An 18,773-nucleotide genomic window follows, 5' to 3' on the forward strand; every position below is an offset into this window, starting at 1 on the left:
CCTTCTGGAAACATTGTCTTCCAGGAGGTTTCGGCAACATCCAGGAGATTTGCCAACTCTTACGAAAGTCTCGGAGCTTTCCTTTTTTTGAGATCATTTTAATTAGTGCAAGATCTGCAAAAAAAGAGAAATACAGCTAAAATGAAATGTGTTGACTTAGCTCAAGTATATCTTAACCATTGTGGGTTATAGGGGGTCCATGATTTTTATTAACCTTTATTATCTGCCCTTTTGGTGCCAGTTTTTGAAACAACATGGATCATGGACATGGAGGGTCACTCCACTAAAAATAAAAAATTGCTATTTTGCTTGGATGTTTGGTGCAATGCACTACCCACCGGCATGGTAGTACCTGTCTTAGCTGGCTAGTTCTGCCCAGGAGGTACTAGCTCTCCACCTAGATACAGTTGGTGTAGGAAGTTATATAGGCAATGCTTTCTCTGAAAAGTATGCAAAATAGCTCTCCATAAGAAGGAAAATAGTCTACGGAAGGGCTTAAAGTGGTCTTTTCACTAGATTTTTTAAATTTAAACTAAATACCTCCTCCAGTCAGCGCTGTTCTGCTGATTCTGGAACAGTTTTTCATTTTCTTCTGTGCCCCTCCGTTTCAAAGTTATGTCCTTTGGTAATATTGGCGCAAACTCTGTGGGCGCGGCCATGTTTTGATTTGATAACATCAAAGATGAAAATGCACACGCCCACAAAGAAGTCCTATGGTATACGCCCAGTTGCTTGAACGGAAAATTTTCATTAATATTACTGGGGGGCATAACTTTGGAACAGAGGGACTCAGAAGAAAAAGGAAAACTGTTTCAGAATCAGTGGAACGGCAACAATTGGAGGAGGAACTCAGTTTAGATTTTTTTTAGGTCCTTTTAAAAAGTATTTATGTGGAGGGCTTACACAAGATGGACTCATCACAGGCTCTAATATAAAATGATGTAGCTGAGGCCATCTGGAAGCAGCATACATTTTTAGAACATCTCAATTTTGGTGTTTATAGCAACCCATCAGATTTTAGCTTTTGTTCAATTTGGAAAATTTTAATTTGAGAAGGGATTTGATTGACGGTATGAGTAAGTCTTCCAAATTTTGCGTCCCAGGGTCCAATTTCTTGATCTTCACAATTTTTATGCTCAGAAGTTGTAGTGGAGGGGAGTGAGGGTCCCATATGGAAATCATCAATGAAACCACAGGCTGGATCATTTACATTGGAGCTTCAGTCTAAACATCTCTGATTATACAATAAATACAAGAGCTATCCATCAAACCCCGCGTAACGCTGCTGAGCGAGCCGTCGCCTTCCTATTATGGATATTACATGGAGCTTGTAAGCCATAAAACCAAAACTTTACTTGTGCTTTCTAAGATAAGCAGCTACACGAACGCCCTGTTGGCACCATGTTACTACTTAGTATATGCTATAAGCCTACGATGCACCTTATACAATAACAGAGAGGCATTTTTTCTTGAATTTTTCTTCTAAGTGGCTTTTATCACCTCCGAAAAGCAAAATTCAGTCATGGTTGGGTGAAATATAAGGGTTTACCCAGACAAAGAACTTAAGTGAGATTAGCTTAGTTCACTTCCCTACTTCCATTTAATACTGATACAGAGTAAATAAAAATTATCTGTTTTTTGCAAAAACAGCGCCACTCTTGTCTCCAGGTTGAATGTGGTATTGCAGCTCAGTTCCATTGTTTTGAATGGGGTTTAGCTGCAATACTGCATCCAGCCTGTAGACAGGATTGGTGCAATTTTTCAAAGAAAAAGGATAGGCAACTTTTATAGAAAGGATAGGCAACTTTTTTCTATAGGCAACTTTTTTTGCCTATATACAGCAGGTTTCTATTTGACATTAATCTCCAAATATTGGCTTTTTTGGGGTTAACAGTCAAGGTGGGGAAAAATCCACAGGAGGAGCAAGGAGTCAACTGTCCCTTATAAAAAAAAACTTGAGAAGAGTCTTTTTTTGTAGTAGGCCAAAGCTACATTTTATTATAGCTTTTCATTTCCCAAATAGGTATGACTTGCTGTAAGGGGTTGTAACAATTTTTTTTTGTTAGAAGGGTCCAATGACATTAAGCTAAGAACAGATTATCCTGCTGCTGATTATCTCTTGGAGGTAGCTCGTAACAAGCGATCAATTCTCCTGCAGCACTCCCAGAGGCAAAATTCAGTATTGCATCATGTATCTTGAAATTAGTTAGATGTCCAAGTATTGCCCAACCATACTGGGTCTTCCTGAGCAAAAAGCTATCTTTGCTGCTCAGTTGGGGGAACTACTATAATAACTTGAGCTTGGATTTTTTTTTATTACAGAATTTGCACCTTCATATTTTTTTTATAGATTTTCAGTGAGATTTTAACTATAATGTCAGACTTTTATATGCTAATTGATATTGTGACCTGATTTTCTTTTTTTCTGGTGTTTGTCTTAATGAATAAGTAGTGCTAAGTGGGCATTCTTTATTAAACATGATTAAAGGGGACCTGTCATTTGCCATAAATATGTAATTTTTTCCCCTGGTGTAAATGCTGATGTTCTCCTGAATCCGGTGATGTTTTTCTTTTGTTCCTGCGCCTCTCCGTTCCTGAGATATGGCCTCTTCTTCCCTGTATATAAAGCTAGTCTGGTTAGAACAATGGGTGTGGTCTTTGTGAAGACGCCCACTGAGAAGAGGCGAGGACCACACCCACTTGATAACAAAGACTAGACTTATATACAGGAAAGAAGGGGCCATATCTCAAGAACGGAGAGGCGTAGAAACAGAAGAAAAACATCGCTGGATTCAGGAGAACAGCGGCATTTAAACCAGGTTGAAAAAAAATACATATTTAAGTGACAGGACACCTTTAAATTACTCCTGTGTTACGATTTTACATATAGAATATTTTTTTGCTTAATTCTAGATTTGAACTGTGCCTCAGGCATCAGAAATAAGTAGGGCCAAAGGGAAAAAAAATTATATATATATATATATATATATATATATATATATATATATATATATATATATATAATAGTAGAAGTGCATGAGCACCAAAGGTGCTGGAATAAGGTTATATATAATGTGTGTCACTGAATAGGTTTTATAATTAATGGTTAATATTACATCTTAAAACAATATTTCTATAATTGTTTTGATTTTTTATTAATTCCGCAATAAAAATACAACCTCTAGGTGAATCTCGGCTTATCAAGTGAGGATATGCCATATTTAAGTTTTTTTTTATACGCTCTAGTGAAATCTGATAAAGTGAAATTTTCAGCTCCTGGAAGAATTTTAGAAGTTTTAAAAAGGAAAAAAAAAATTGAAAATCTTTAATTTATATTTTGTTTTCTGGAACCTGCCGAGCAGATGGCACCCAGATGTTTCGTCCGTTCTTCCTAAATGTTTCAAAATAACCGCTGTTACAGGTATTATTTTAGACTAAACATTTGTGGAATTCATAATGTAGAAAAATAAAAATTCAGCTAATTTTATTTATTCACCCGAGACTCAGCTGATGGTAGGAAAAGGGGCAAAAAAAAACAAAGTTCTAAAATTATTGAGAATCAAGGGTGTAACTATGGGGGGTGCAGAGGTAGCAGCCGCACTATGGGGGCCCAGGGACCCTACTGCCATGTAAGAAGATATTGGTATTATCAATAGCACATGGACAGTGGGGGACGTTACTGATTTTGGTTAGGACTCAGGGGTTTTGAGTTACGCCTTTGTTCACACTGCCTATCCTGTTCCCATCTATGTGTGTCTACATGAGGTTTAGATATGTGTAATAGTGAAAAAAAGTCTGAATAATAAAAGTTTTTGCTACCTAATCTGAGAACAGCATAATATAGGGGCAGAGACCCTGATTCCAGTTAGATGTCACTTACTGGGCTGATTGCTGTAGTTTTGATAAAATCAACAGGAGATTATTACTAGAGGACTAGTAAACCTGCTGCCATGTAGTCTAACCACACCCCCACCACTGATTAGCAGCTTTCTGCCTATGCACAGTGTACACAGAGAGGCCAAAAAATAGAGTTGGTGCTAAATTGATTTGCAGGACCCAGTCCATCGGCCATGTTGACATAACGTCCATCTTTCATGTGACTGCTGCAGCCAATCACGTGCATCAGCAGTGAGGCATGGATATGATGTCACCACTGCAGAACTGACAGGGACCACTAGAGCAGCAGTGCTGGGACAGCGAGGCAATGAATAGTTCAAATGTAGCTGATGTTTTAATTTTAAAATAATCTATCAATAATACAGGTGAAAATAAGAGACTTTGTAATAAATCTTCTTTCTACTCCTGGACTGATCTTTCACTCTCAATTCATGGGTAAAATCTGTAACATCTGTGTTCAGTGAATACAAACTTTCCTATATAGGAGATGACAGTTGGTGCTTTGAAAATTCTATTGAGAGGGAGGAGCTAGAGGCGGACATAGACATTCTAGGGAGGAGCTAGAGGCAGACACAGACATTCTAGGGAGGAGCTAGAGACAGACACAGAAATTCTAGGGAGGAGCTAGAGGAAGACACAGACATTCTAGGGAGGAGCTAGAGGCCGACACAGACATTATAGGGAGGAGCTAGAGGCAGACACAGATATTCTAGGGAGGAGCTAGAGACAGACACAGAAATTCTAGGGAGGAGCTAGAGACAGACACAGAAATTCTAGGGAGGAGCTAGAGGAAGACACAGACATTCTAGGGAGTAGCTAGAGGCAGACACAGACATTCTAGGGAGGAGCTAGAGACAGACACAGAAATTCTAGGGAGGAGCTAGAGGAAGACACAGACATTCTAGGGAGTAGCTAGAGGCAGACACAGACATTCTAGGGAGGAGCTAGAGGCCGACACAGACATTCTAGAGAGGAGGTAGAGGCAAACACAGACATTCTAGGGAGGAGCTAGAGGCAGACACAGACATTCTAGAGAGGAGCTAGAGGCAGACACAGACATACTAGGGAGGAGCTAGAGGCAGACACAGACATTCTAGGGAGGAGCTAGAGGCAAACACAGACATTCTAGGGAGGAGCTAGAGGCAGACACAGACATTCTAGAGAGGAGCTAGAGGCAGACACAGACATTCTAGGGAGGAGCTAGAGGCAGACACAGACATTCTAGGGAGGAGCTAGAGGCCGACACAGACATTCTAGGGAGGAGCTAGAGGCAGACACAGACATTCTAGAGAGGAGGTAGAGGCAAACACAGACATTCTAGGGAGGAGCTAGTGGCAGACACAGACATTCTAGAGAGGAGCTAGAGGCATACACAGACATTCTAGAGAGGAGGAAGAGGCAGACACAGACATTATAGGGAGGAGCTAGGGGCAGACACAGACATTCTAGGGAGGAGCTAGAGGCAGACACAGACATTCTAGGGAGGAGCTAGTGGCAGACACAGACATTCTAGGGAGGAGCTAGAGGCAGACACAGACATTCTAGAGAGGAGCTAGAGGCAGACACAGACATTCTATGGAGATGCTAGAGGCAGATGCAGAAATTCTATGGAGGAGCTAGAGGCCGACACAGACATTCTAGGGAGGATCTAGAGGCAGACACAGACATTCTAGAGAGGAGCTAGAAGCAGACACAGATATTCTAGGGAAGAGCTAGAGGCAGACACAGACATTCTAGAGAGGAGGAAGAGGCAGACACAGACATTCTAGGGAGGAGCTAGAGGCCGACACAGACATTCTAGGGAGGAGCTAGAGGCCGACACAGACATTCTAGGGAGGAGCTAGAGGCAGATATTCTAGGGAGGAGCTAGAAGCCGACACAGACATTTTAGGGAGGAGCTAGAGACAGACACAGAAATTCTAGGGAGGAGCTAGAGGAAGACACAGACATTCTAGGGAGGAGCTAGAGGCCGACACAGACATTATAGGGAGGAGCTAGAGGCAGACACAGATATTCTAGGGAGGTGCTAGAGGAAGACACAGACATTCTAGGGAGGAGCTAGAGGCAAACACAGACATTCTAGGGAGTAGCTAGAGGCAGACACAGACATTCTAGAGAGGAGCTAGAGGCAGACACACATTCTAGGGAGGAAGGATCTAGAGGTAGACACAGATATTCTTGGGAGGAGCTAGAGGCAGACATTGGCATTCTAGAGAGGAGCTAGAGGTAGACACAGACATTCTAGAGAGGAGGTAGAGGCAAACACAGACATTCTAGGGATGAGCTATAGGCCGACACAGACATTCTAGGGAGGAGCTAGAGGCCGACACAGGCATTCTAGGGAGGAGCTAGAGACAGACACAGACATTCTAGGGAGGAGCTAGAGGAAGACACAGACATTCTAGGGAGGAGCTAGAGGTAGACACAGACATTCTAGGGAGGAGCTAGAGGAAGACACAGACATTCTAGGGAGGAGCTAGAGACAGACACAGAAATTCTAGGGAGGAGCTAGAGGAAGACACAGACATTCTAGGGAGGAGCTAGAGGCCGACACAGACATTATAGGGAGGAGCTAGAGGCAGACACAGACATTCTAGGGAGGTGCTAGAGGAAGACAGACATTCTAGGGAGGAGCTAGAGGAAGACACAGACATTCTAGGGAGGAGCTAGAGGCAGACACAGACATTCTAGAGAGGAGCTAGAGGCAGACACACATTCTAGATAGGAAATATCTAGAGGTAGACACAGATATTCTTGAGAGGAGCTAGAGGCAGACATTGGCATTCTAGAGAGGAGCTAGAGGTAGACACTGACATTCTAGAGAGGAGGTAGAGGCAAACACAGACATTCTAGGGAGGAGCTAGAGGCAGACCCAGACATTCTAGGGAAGAGCTAGAGGCCGACACAAACATTCTGGGGAGGAGCTAGAGGCAGACACAGACATTCTAGAGAGGAGCTAGAGGCCGACACAGACATTCTAGGGAGGAGCTATAGGCTGACACAGACATTCTAGGGAGGAGCTAGAGGCCGACACAGGCATTCTAGGGAGGAGCTAGAGACAGACACAGACATTCTAGGGAGGAGCTATAGGAAGACAGACATTCTAGGGAGGAGCTAGAGGCAGACACAGACATTCTAGAGAGGAGCTAGACGCAGACACACACATTCTAGGGAGGAAGGAGCTAGAGGTAGACACAGATATTCTTGGGAGGAGCTAGAAGCAGACATTGACATTCTAGGGAGGAGCTAGAGGTAGACACAGACATTTTATGGAAGAGCTAGAGGCAAACAGACATTCTGCTGCAAAACGACAATGACAGTTCTCCAAAGATCTTCATGAGCACCAGCTGTCATCTCCTATCTCAGTAATAGGAAAGTCTGTATTTACTGAAGACAGATTTTTGAGAATGAAAGCTCAATCCAGGAGGAGAAAGAAGCAGATTTCTCAGATAACATATATCACAAAGTTTCCTATTATTACGTGTATTATTGATTTATGGAATAAGAATTAAAATGACTGTTAATCCTTAAAGGAGTTAACTGGAACTTTGCTTATTTTTTTTGCCATGGGGCTAAGATCTTACAGGTAGGTAGTTTCTAACTGGTGCCGAACTCTGCTGGTTCAGTTCGGTCACTTACTGCAAATGCCGACGATTCTGCTATTTCATTTGACCTCATGTTAACAGAGCAGCTCTTCGTCTTCTGCTCAATGAGGCATCAGTGCAGACGTCATGCTAATTGACAGTTGGCTCCCCACAGTTAGGTAGCAGGGAGCCAGCTGTCAAACAACATGGCATTGGAAGAGACTTCCCGTCATCAGAGCAGAATGGAAGAGAAGAAGCTGCTCTGTCGACATGACATCACCGGAAGCCGCAGATCAGCGCCGGCCGGAGCAGAAGAGAAGAAGCTGCTCTGTCGATGTGTCATGCTAATTGACAGTTGGCTCCCCGCAGTTAGGTATCAGGGAGCCAGCTTGTTAAATAGCATGACATCGGAAGGGACTTCCCATCAACAGAGCAGAATGGAAGAGAAGAAGCTGCTCTATCGACGTGACATCACCGGAAGCCGCAGATCGGTGCCGGCCAGAGCAGAAGAGAAGAAGCTGCTCTGTCGATGTGACATCACTGGAAGCCGCAGAGATTGGTGCTGGCCAGAGCAGAGCTCAAGAGAAGAAGCTGCTCTGTCGACGTGACATCAACGGAAGTCGCAGATTGACGCCGACCACAACAGGCATAGAGTTAGCAATTACCTGCTTGTGAGATCTTAGCTTCAAAGCAAAAAAATAAGGAAAGTCCCGGATGACCCCTTTAAGTACTTTATTTCTAGCCTGGTGGAATTCGCCTGGTTACAATGGATAATATACTATATCCAGCCCCTTTCCCATGGTGTGCTCCTGCGAGATTACTCTATATTCTCTAATACTAGAAATCCACATGTCATCGTTCACACTGGAACCACTATGTACAGTACAGGAATAAGACCTTCTTTGTCTTCCTAACCAAACAGGCGACTGGTAGTAAATCATTTAGTGTGGTTTACTGTATATACTGAGATCCATCAGCGACCGGACCCTCAGTGTTTGTATTCGAAGAAATTGTACTCTATTAATTGGAAAGTTGAAGCCGCTTTTAAAACAAAACCCTTTCTATACCCCGAACGTTCATCTGTCTTCTCCTAATGGCCTATTAACGTGGAGGAAATACGGTCATCGCAAGCACTTCTCGGCTAAGCCCAACACTTCACTTTGGGGCGTAATAATTTAGATTTTCTTTTCGATGTTGTAGCACTTCCTTAAAGAGAGGAAAGGTTCCAGTCTTAGAACATCTCCTTTCTTCCAGCATGTGATCATCCTTGACACATAAGGACTGGAGGGATATAGCGAATGTAATATGATTGGACACTGGAGCGTATATAGAGCAGAGGGTGGCTCCAGGCCAAAAATGAAATAAATGAGGCATCCTCCCAAAATTGGGATATAGATTTTAACCGTAATTTGAGTGTTCAAACCAGAAACCAGTTGACAATTACCTTAAAGAGGTTGTCCACTTTCTCGACAAATTTTTGCAATGGCCTAAACTGTTGTATACTGATTTAAGGAGTCATAAATACCAGTTCATCTAGGGCCCTCTGATGCCCACGGATCATCGCCGCCCCATATTCAGAGCAATCAAGATGGTGGCAGTTATGTAATCATATGACAGCTTCTCTAGCACTGTGCCTCTCTGCACAGGGACTGAGAGCGCTCAGCGCATGTGCAAATGTAGGAGATTTTGCTACCTGTATCTGTGGTAGCAACACCTGCACAGATGAGGATGGAGTTGGGGAAGCAGTCACCTGTTTATCCTTTGTGACCACTTTCCCAGTCCTGTGCCATTCTGCGCAGGCACTGAGGACATTTAGCTTCTGCACAGGCGCTGAGAACATTTAGCTTCTGCACAGGCACTGAGGACATTTAGCTCCTGCACAGGCACTGAGGACATTTAGCTTCTGCACAGGCACTGAGAACATTTAGCTTCTGCACAGGCACTGAGAACATTTAGCTTCTGCACAGGCACTGAGGACATTTAGCTTCTGCACAGGCACTGAGGACATTTAGCTTCTGCACAGGCACTGAGGACATTTAGCTTCTGCACAGGCACTGAGAACATTTAGCTTCTGCACAGGCACTGAGAACATTTAGCTTCTGCACAGGCACTGAGGACATTTAGCTTCTGCACAGGCACTGAGGACATTTAGCTTCTGCACAGGCACTGAGGACATTTAGCTTCTGCACAGGCACTGAGAACATTTATCTTCTGCACAGGCACTGAGAACATTTATCTTCTGCACAGGCACTGAGGACATTTAGCTTCTGCACAGGCACTGAGGACATTTAGCTTCTGCACAGGCACTGAGGACATTTAGCTTCTGCACAGGCACTGAGGACATTTAGCTTCTGCACAGGCACTGAGAACATTTAGCTTCTGCACAGGCACTGAGAACATTTAGCTTCTGCACAGGCACTGAGAACATTTAGCTCCTGCACAGGCACTGAGAACATTTAGCTTCTGCACAGGCACTGAGAACATTTAGCTTCTGCACAGGCGCTGAGAACATTTAGCTTCTGCACAGGCACTGAGAACATTTAGCTTCTGCACAGGCACTGAGAACATTTAGCTTCTGCACAGGCGCTGAGAACATTTAGCTTCTGCACAGGCACTGAGAACATTTAGCTCCTGCACAGGCACTGAGAACATTTAGCTTCTGCACAGGCACTGAGAACATTTAGCTTCTGCACAGACACTGAGAACATTTAGCTTCTGCACAGGCACTGAGAACATTTAGCTTCTGCACAGGCACTGAGGACATTTAGCTTCTGCACAGGCACTGAGGACATTTAGCTTCTGCACAGGCACTGAGAACATTTATCTTCTGCACAGGCACTGAGAACATTTATCTTCTGCACAGGCACTGAGGACATTTAGCTTCTGCACAGGCACTGAGAACATTTAGCTTCTGCACAGGCACTTAAAACATTTATCTTCTGCACAGGCACTTAAAACATTTATCTTCTGCACAGGCGCTGAGAACATCTAGCTTCTGCACAGGCGCTGAGAACATTTATCTTCTGCACAGGCATTGAGAACATTTAGCTTCTGCACAGGCACTTAAAACATTTATCTTCTGCACAGGCACTGAGAACATTTAGCTTCTGCACAGGCACTTAGAACATTTAGCTTCTGCACAGGCACTGAGGACATTTATCTTCTGCACAGGCGCTGAGAACATTAAGCTCCTGCACAGGCACTGAGAACATTTAGCTCCTGCACAGGCACTGAGAACATTTAGCTTCTGCACAGGCACTGAGGACATTTAGCTTCTGCACAGGCACTGAGGACATTTAGCTCCTGCACAGGCACTGAGAACATTTATCTTCTGCACAGGCACTTAAAACATTTATCTTCTGCACAGGCACTGAGAACATTTAGCTTCTGCACAGGCACTTAGAACATTTAGCTTCTGCACAGGCACTGAGGACATTTAGCTTCTGCACAGGCGCTGAGAACATTTAGCTCCTGCACAGGCACTGAGAACATTTAGCTCCTGCACAGGCACTGAGAACATTTAGCTTCTGCACAGGCACTGAAAACATTTAGCTTCTGCACAGGCACTGAGGACATTTAGCTTCTGCACAGGCACTGAAAACATTTAGCTCCTGCACAGGCACTGAGAACATTTAGCTCCTGCACAGGCACTGAGAACATTTAGCTTCTGCACAGGCACTGAGGACATTTAGCTTCTGCACAGGCACTGAGGACATTTAGCTCCTGCACAGGCACTGAGAACATTTATCTTCTGCACAGGCACTTAAAACATTTATCTTCTGCACAGGCACTGAGAACATTTAGCTTCTGCACAGGCACTTAGAACATTTAGCTTCTGCACAGGCACTGAGGACATTTAGCTTCTGCACAGGCGCTGAGAACATTTAGCTCCTGCACAGGCACTGAGAACATTTAGCTCCTGCACAGGCACTGAGAACATTTAGCTTCTGCACAGGCACTGAAAACATTTAGCTTCTGCACAGGCACTGAGGACATTTAGCTTCTGCACAGGCACTGAAAACATTTAGCTCCTGCACAGGCACTGAGAACATTTAGCTCCTGCACAGGCACTGAGAACATTTAGCTCCTGCACAGGCACTGAGAACATTTAGCTTCTGCACAGGCACTGAAAACATTTAGCTCCTGCACAGGCACTGAGAACATTTATCTTCTGCACAGGCACTTAAAACATTTATCTTCTGCACAGGCACTGAGAACATTTAGCTTCTGCACAGGCACTTAGAACATTTAGCTTCTGCACAGGCACTGAGGACATTTAGCTTCTGCACAGGCGCTGAGAACATTTAGCTCCTGCACAGGCACTGAGAACATTTAGCTCCTGCACAGGCACTGAGAACATTTAGCTTCTGCACAGGCACTGAGAACATTTAGCTTCTGCACAGGCACTGAGGACATTTAGCTTCTGCACAGGCACTGAGGACATTTAGCTCCTGCACAGGCACTGAGAACATTTAGCTTCTGCACAGGCACTGACAACATTTAGCTTCTGCACAGGCACTGAGAACATTTAGCTTCTGCACAGGCGCTGAGAACATTTAGCTCCTGCACAGGCACTGAGAACATTTAGCTTCTGCACAGGCACTGAGAACATTTAGCTTCTGCACAGGCACGGAGAACATTTAGCTTCTGCACAGGCGCTGAGAACATTTAGCTTCTGCACAGGCACTGAGAACATTTAGCTTCTGCACAGGCGCTGAGAACATTTAGCTTCTGCACAGGCGCTGAGAACATTTAGCTTCTGCACAGGCACTGAGGACATTTAGCTCCTGCACAGGCGCTGAGAACATTTAGCTTCTGCACAGGCACTGAGAACATTTAGCTTCTGCACAGGCGCTGAGAACATTTAGCTTCTGCACAGGCACTGAGGACATTTAGCTCCTGCACAGGCACTGAGAACATTTAGCTTCTGCACAGGCACTGAGGACATTAACCTTCTGCACAGGCACTGAGAACATTTAGCTTCTGCACAAGCACTGAGGACATTAACCTTCTGCACAGGCACTGAGAACATTTAGCTCCTGCACAAGCACTGAGGACATTTAGCTTCTGCACAGGCACTGAGAATATTTATCTTCTGCACAGGCATTGAGAACATTTAGCTTCTGCACAGGCACTTAAAACATTTATCTTCTGCACAGGCACTGAGAACATTTAGCTTCTGCACAGGCACTGAGAACATTTAGCTTCTGCACAGGCACTGAGAACATTTATCTTCTGCACAGGCACTGAGAACATTTAGCTTCTGCACAGGCACTGAGAACATTTAGCTTCTGCACAGGCACTGAGAACATTTAGCTTCTGCACAGGCACTGAGAACATTTAGCTCCTGCACAGGCACTGAGAACATTTAGCTCCTGCACAGACAGTGAGGACATTTAGCTTCTGCACAGGCACTGAGGACATTTAGCTTCTGCACAGGCACTGAGAACATTTAGCTCCTGCACAGGCACTGAGGACATTTAGCTTCTGCACAGGCACTGAGGACATTTAGCTTCTGCACAGGCACTGAGAACATTTAGCTTCTACACAGGCGCTGAGAACATTTAGCTTCTGCACAGGCACTGAGAACATTTAGCTTCTGCACAGGCACTGAGAACATTTAGCTTCTGCACAGGCGCTGAGAACATTTAGCTTCTGCACAGGCACTGAGAACATTTATCTTCTGCACAGGCACTGAGGACATTTATCTTCTGCACAGGCACTGAGAACATTTAGCTTCTGCACAGGCACTGAGAACATTTAGCTTCTGCACAGGCACTGAGGACATTTAGCTTCTGCACAGGCACTGAGGACATTTAGCTTCTGCACAGGCACTGAGAACATTTATCTTCTGCACAGGCATTGAGAACATTTAGCTTCTGCACAGGCACTTAAAACATTTATCTTCTGCACAGGCGCTGAGAACATCTAGCTTCTGCACAGGCGCTGAGAACATTTATCTTCTGCACAGGCATTGAGAACATTTAGCTTCTGCACAGGCACTTAGAACATTTAGCTTCTGCACAGGCACTTAAAACATTTATCTTCTGCACAGGCACTGAGAACATTTAGCTTCTGCACAGGCACTTAGAACATTTAGCTTCTGCACAGGCACTGAGGACATTTATCTTCTGCACAGGCGCTGAGAACATTTAGCTCCTGCACAGGCACTGAGAACATTTAGCTCCTGCACAGGCACTGAGAACATTTAGCTTCTGCACAGGCACTGAGGACATTTAGCTTCTGCACAGGCACTGAGGACATTTAGCTCCTGCACAGGCACTGAGAACATTTAGCTTCTGCACAGGCACTGACAACATTTAGCTTCTGCACAGGCACTGAGAACATTTAGCTTCTGCACAGGCGCTGAGAACATTTAGCTCCTGCACAGGCGCTGAGAACATTTAGCTTCTGCACAGGCACTGAGAACATTTAGCTTCTGCACAGGCACTGAGAACATTTAGCTTCTGCACAGGCGCTGAGAACATTCAGCTTCTGCACAGGCGCTGAGAACATTTAGCTTCTGCACAGGCACTGAGAACATTTAGCTTCTGCACAGGCGCTGAGAACATTTAGCTTCTGCACAGGCACTGAGGACATTTAGCTCCTGCACAGGCACTGAGAACATTTAGCTTCTGCACAGGCACTGAGGACATTAACCTTCTGTATAGGTATTGAGAACATTTAGCTTCTGCACAGGCACTGAGGACATTAACCTTCTGCACAGGCACTGAGAACATTTAGCTCCTGCACAAGCACTGAGAGCATTTAGCTTCTGCACAGGCACTGAGAATATTTATCTTCTGCACAGGCATTGAGAACATTTAGCTTCTGCACAGGCACTTAAAACATTTATCATCTGCACAGGCACTGAGAACATTTAGCTTCTGCACAGGCACTGAGAACATTTAGCTTCTGCACAGGCACTGAGAACATTTATCCTCTGCACAGGCACTGAGAACATTTAGCTCATGCACAGGCACTGAGAACATTTAGCTCCTGCACAGGCACTGAGAACATTTAGCTCCTGCACAGACAGTGAGGACATTTAGCTTCTGCACAGGCACTGAGGACATTTAGCTTCTGCACAGGCACTGAGAACATTTAGCTCCTGCACAGGCACTGAGGACATTTAGCTTCTGCACAGGCACTGAGAACATTTAGCTTCTGCACAGGCACTGAGGACATTTATCTTCTGCACAGGCACTGAGAACATTTAGCTTCTGCACAGGCACTGAGAACATTTAGCTTCTGCACAGGCACTGAGAACATTTAGCTTCTGCACAGGCACTGAGGACATTTAGCTTCTGCACAGGCACTGAGGACATTTAGCTTCTGCACAGGCACTGAGAACATTTAGCTTCTGCACAGGCACTGAGAACATTTAGCTTCTGCACAGGCACTGAGGACATTTATCTTCTGCACAGGCACTGAGGACATTTATCTTCTGCACAGGCACTGAGAACATTTAGCTTCTGCACAGGCACTTAAAACATTTATCTTCTGCACAGGCACTGAGAACATTTAGCTTCTGCACAGGCACTGAGAACATTAGCTTCTGCACAGGCACTGAGAACATTAGCTTCTGCACAGGCACTGAGAACATTTAGCTTCTGCACAGGCGCTGAGAACATTTAGCTTCTGCACAGGCGCTGAGGACATTTAGCTTCTGCACAGGCACTGAGGACATTTAGCTTCTGCACAGTCACTGAGAATATTTAGCTTCTGCACAGGCACTGAGGACATTTAGCTTCTGCACAGGCACTGAGGACATTTAGCTTCTGCACAGGCACTGAGGACATTTAGCTTCTGCACAGGCATTGAGGACATTTAGCTTCTGCACAGGCACTGAGAACATTTATCTTCTGCACAGGCATTGAGAACATTTAGCTTCTGCACAGGCACTTAAAACATTTATCTTCTGCACAGGCACTGAGAACATTTAGCTTCTGCACAGGCACTTAGAACATTTAGCTTCTGCACAGGCACTGAGAACATTTATCTTCTGCACAGGCACTGAGAACATTTAGCTCCTGCACAGGCACTGAGAACATTTAGCTCCTGCACAGGCACTGAGAACATTTAGCTCCTGCACAGGCACTGAGAACATTTAGCTCCTGCACAGGCACTGAGGACATTTAGCTTCTGCACAGGCACTGAGAACATTTAGCTTCTGCACAGGCACTGAGGACATTTATCTTCTGCACAGGCACTGAGGACATTTATCTTCTGCACAGGCACTGAGAACATTTAGCTTCTGCACAGGCACTGAGGACGTTAAGCTTCTGCACAGGCACTGAGGACATTTATCTTCTGCACAGGCATTGAGAACATTTAGCTTCTGCACAGGCACTTAAAACATTTATCTTCTGCACAGACACTGAGAACATTTAGCTTCTGCACAGGCACTGAGAACATTTAGCTTCTGCACAGGCACTTAAAACATTTATCTTCTGCACAGGCACTGAGAACATTTAGCTTCTGCACAGGCACTGAGAACATTTAGCTTCTGCACAGGCACTGAGGACATTTAGCTTCTGCACAGGCACTGAGGACATTTAGCTTCTGCACAGGCACTGAGGACATTTAGCTTCTGCACAGGCACTGAGGACATTTAGCTTCTGCACAGGCACTGAGGACATTTAGCTCCTGCACAGGCACTGAGGACATTTAGCTTCTGCACAGGCACTGAGGACATTTAGCTCCTGCACAGGCACTGAGGACATTTAGCTTCTGCACAGGCACTGAGAACATTTAGCTTCTGCACAGCCACTGAGAACATTTAGCTTCTGCACAGGCACTGAGAACATTTAGCTTCTGCACAGGCACTGAGGACATTTAGCTTCTGCACAGGCACTGAGGACATTTAACTTCTGCACAGGCACTGAGGACATTTAGCTTCTGCACAGGCACTGAGGACATTTAGCTTCTGCACAGGCACTGAGGACATTTATCTTCCGCACAGGCACTGACGACATTTAGCTTCTGCACAGGCACTGAGGACATTTATCTTCTGCACAGGCACTGAGAACATTTAGCTTCTGCACAGGCGCTGAGAACATTTAGCTTCTGCACAGGCGCTGAGAACATTTAGCTTCTGCACAGGCGCTGAGAACATTTAGCTTCTGCACAGGCGCTGAGAACATTTAGCTTCTGCACAGGCGCTGAGAACATTTAGCTCCTGCACAGGCGCTGAGAACATTTAGCTCCTGCACAGGCGCTGAGAACATTTAGCTTCTGCACAGGCGCTGAGAACATTTAGCTTCTGCACAGGCGCTGAGAACATTTAGCTTCTGCACAGGCGCTGAGGACATTTTGCTTCTGCACAGGCGCTGAGGACATTTAGCTTCTGCACAAGCACTGAGGACATTTAGCTTCTGCACAGGCACTGAGGACATTTAGCTTCTGCACAGGCACTGAGAACATTTAGCTTCTGCACAGGCACTGAGAACATTTAGCTTCTGCACAGGCACTGAGGACATTTACCTTCTGCACAGGCACTGAGGACATTTAGCTTCTGCACAGGCACTGAGGACAATTAGCTTCTGCACAGGCACTGAGGACATTTATCTTCTGCACAGGCACTGAGAACATTTAGCTTCTGCACAGGCACTGAGGACAATTAGCTTCTGCACAGGCACTGAGGACATTTAGCTTCTGCACAGGCACTGAGGACATTTAGCTTCTGCACAGGCACTGAGGACATTTTTCTTCTGCACAGGCACTGATTACATTTAGCTTCTGCACAGGCACTGAGGACATTTATCTTCTGCACAGGCACTGAGAACATTTAGCTTCTGCACAGGCACTGAGAACATTTAGCTTCTGCACAGGCACTGAGAACATTTAGCTTCTGCACAGGCACTGAGAACATTTAGCTTCTGCACAGGCACTGAGAACATTTAGCTTCTGCACAGGCACTGAGGACATTTAGCTTCTGCACAGGCACTGAGGACATTTAGCTTCTGCACAGGCACTGAGAACATTTAGCTTCTGCACAGGCACTGAGAACATTTAGCTTCTGCACAGGCACTGAGAACATTTAGCTTCTGCACAGGCACTGAGAACATTTAGCTTCTGCACAGGCACTGAGAACATTTAGCTTCTGCACAGGCGCTGAGAACATTTAGTTTCTGCACAGGCACTGAGAACATTTAGCTTCTGCACAGGCGCTGAGAACATTTAGCTTCTGCACAGGCGCTGAGAACATTTAGCTTCTGCACAGGCGCTGAGAACATTTAGCTTCTGCACAGGCGCTGAGAACATTTAGCTCCTGCACAGGCACTGAGAACATTTAGCTTCTGCACTGGCACTGAGCACATTTAGCTTCTGCACAGGCACTGAGGACATTTAGCTTCTGCACAGGCACTGAGGACATTTAGCTTCTGCACAGGCACTGAGAACATTTATCTTCTGCACAGGCATTGAGAACATTTAGCTTCTGCACAGGCACTTAAAACATTTATCTTCTGCACAGGCGCTGAGAACATCTAGCTTCTGCACAGGCGCTGAGAACATTTATCTTCTGCACAGGCATTGAGAACATTTAGCTTCTGCACAGGCACTTAAAACATTTATCTTCTGCACAGGCACTGAGAACATTTAGCTTCTGCACAGGCACTTAGAACATTTAGCTTCTGCACAGGCACTGAGGACATTTATCTTCTGCACAGGCGCTGAGAACATTTAGCTCCTGCACAGGCACTGAGAACATTTAGCTCCTGCACAGGCACTGAGAGCATTTAGCTTCTGCACAGGCACTGAGGACATTTAGCTTCTGCACAGGCACTGAGGACATTTAGCTCCTGCACAGGCACTGAGAACATTTAGCTTCTGCACAGGCACTGACAACATTTAGCTTCTGCACAGGCACTGACAACATTTAGCTTCTGCACAGGCACTGAGAACATTTAGCTTCTGCACAGGCGCTGAGAACATTCAGCTTCTGCACAGGCGCTGTGAACATTTAGCTTCTGCACAGGCACTGAGGACATTTAGCTTCTGCACAGGCACTGAGGACATTTAGCTTCTGCACAGGCACTGAGGACATTTATCTTCCGCACAGGCACTGACGACATTTAGCTTCTGCACAGGCACTGAGGACATTTATCTTCTGCACAGGCACTGAGAACATTTAGCTTCTGCACAGGCGCTGAGAACATTTAGCTTCTGCACAGGCGCTGAGAACATTTAGCTTCTGCACAGGCGCTGAGAACATTTAGCTTCTGCACAGGCGCTGAGAACATTTAGCTTCTGCACAGGCGCTGAGAACATTTAGCTCCTGCACAGGCG

At 45.2% G+C, this 18,773-nt stretch overlaps 1 protein-coding gene across 2 annotated transcripts in view; it reads left to right on the forward strand.

The window, feature by feature from the left end:
- The window catches only part of ABTB3 (ankyrin repeat and BTB domain containing 3), a 322,994-nt gene that overhangs the window by 73,832 nt on the left and 230,389 nt on the right, over window positions 1-18,773 (forward strand). The window lies entirely within an intron of this gene.

This window comes from Phyllobates terribilis, unplaced genomic scaffold (assembly GCF_046119375.1).
Source record: "Phyllobates terribilis strain yellow unplaced genomic scaffold, ASM4611937v1 Scaffold_10__3_contigs__length_209671492, whole genome shotgun sequence".
NCBI lineage: Eukaryota > Metazoa > Chordata > Amphibia > Anura > Dendrobatidae > Phyllobates > Phyllobates terribilis.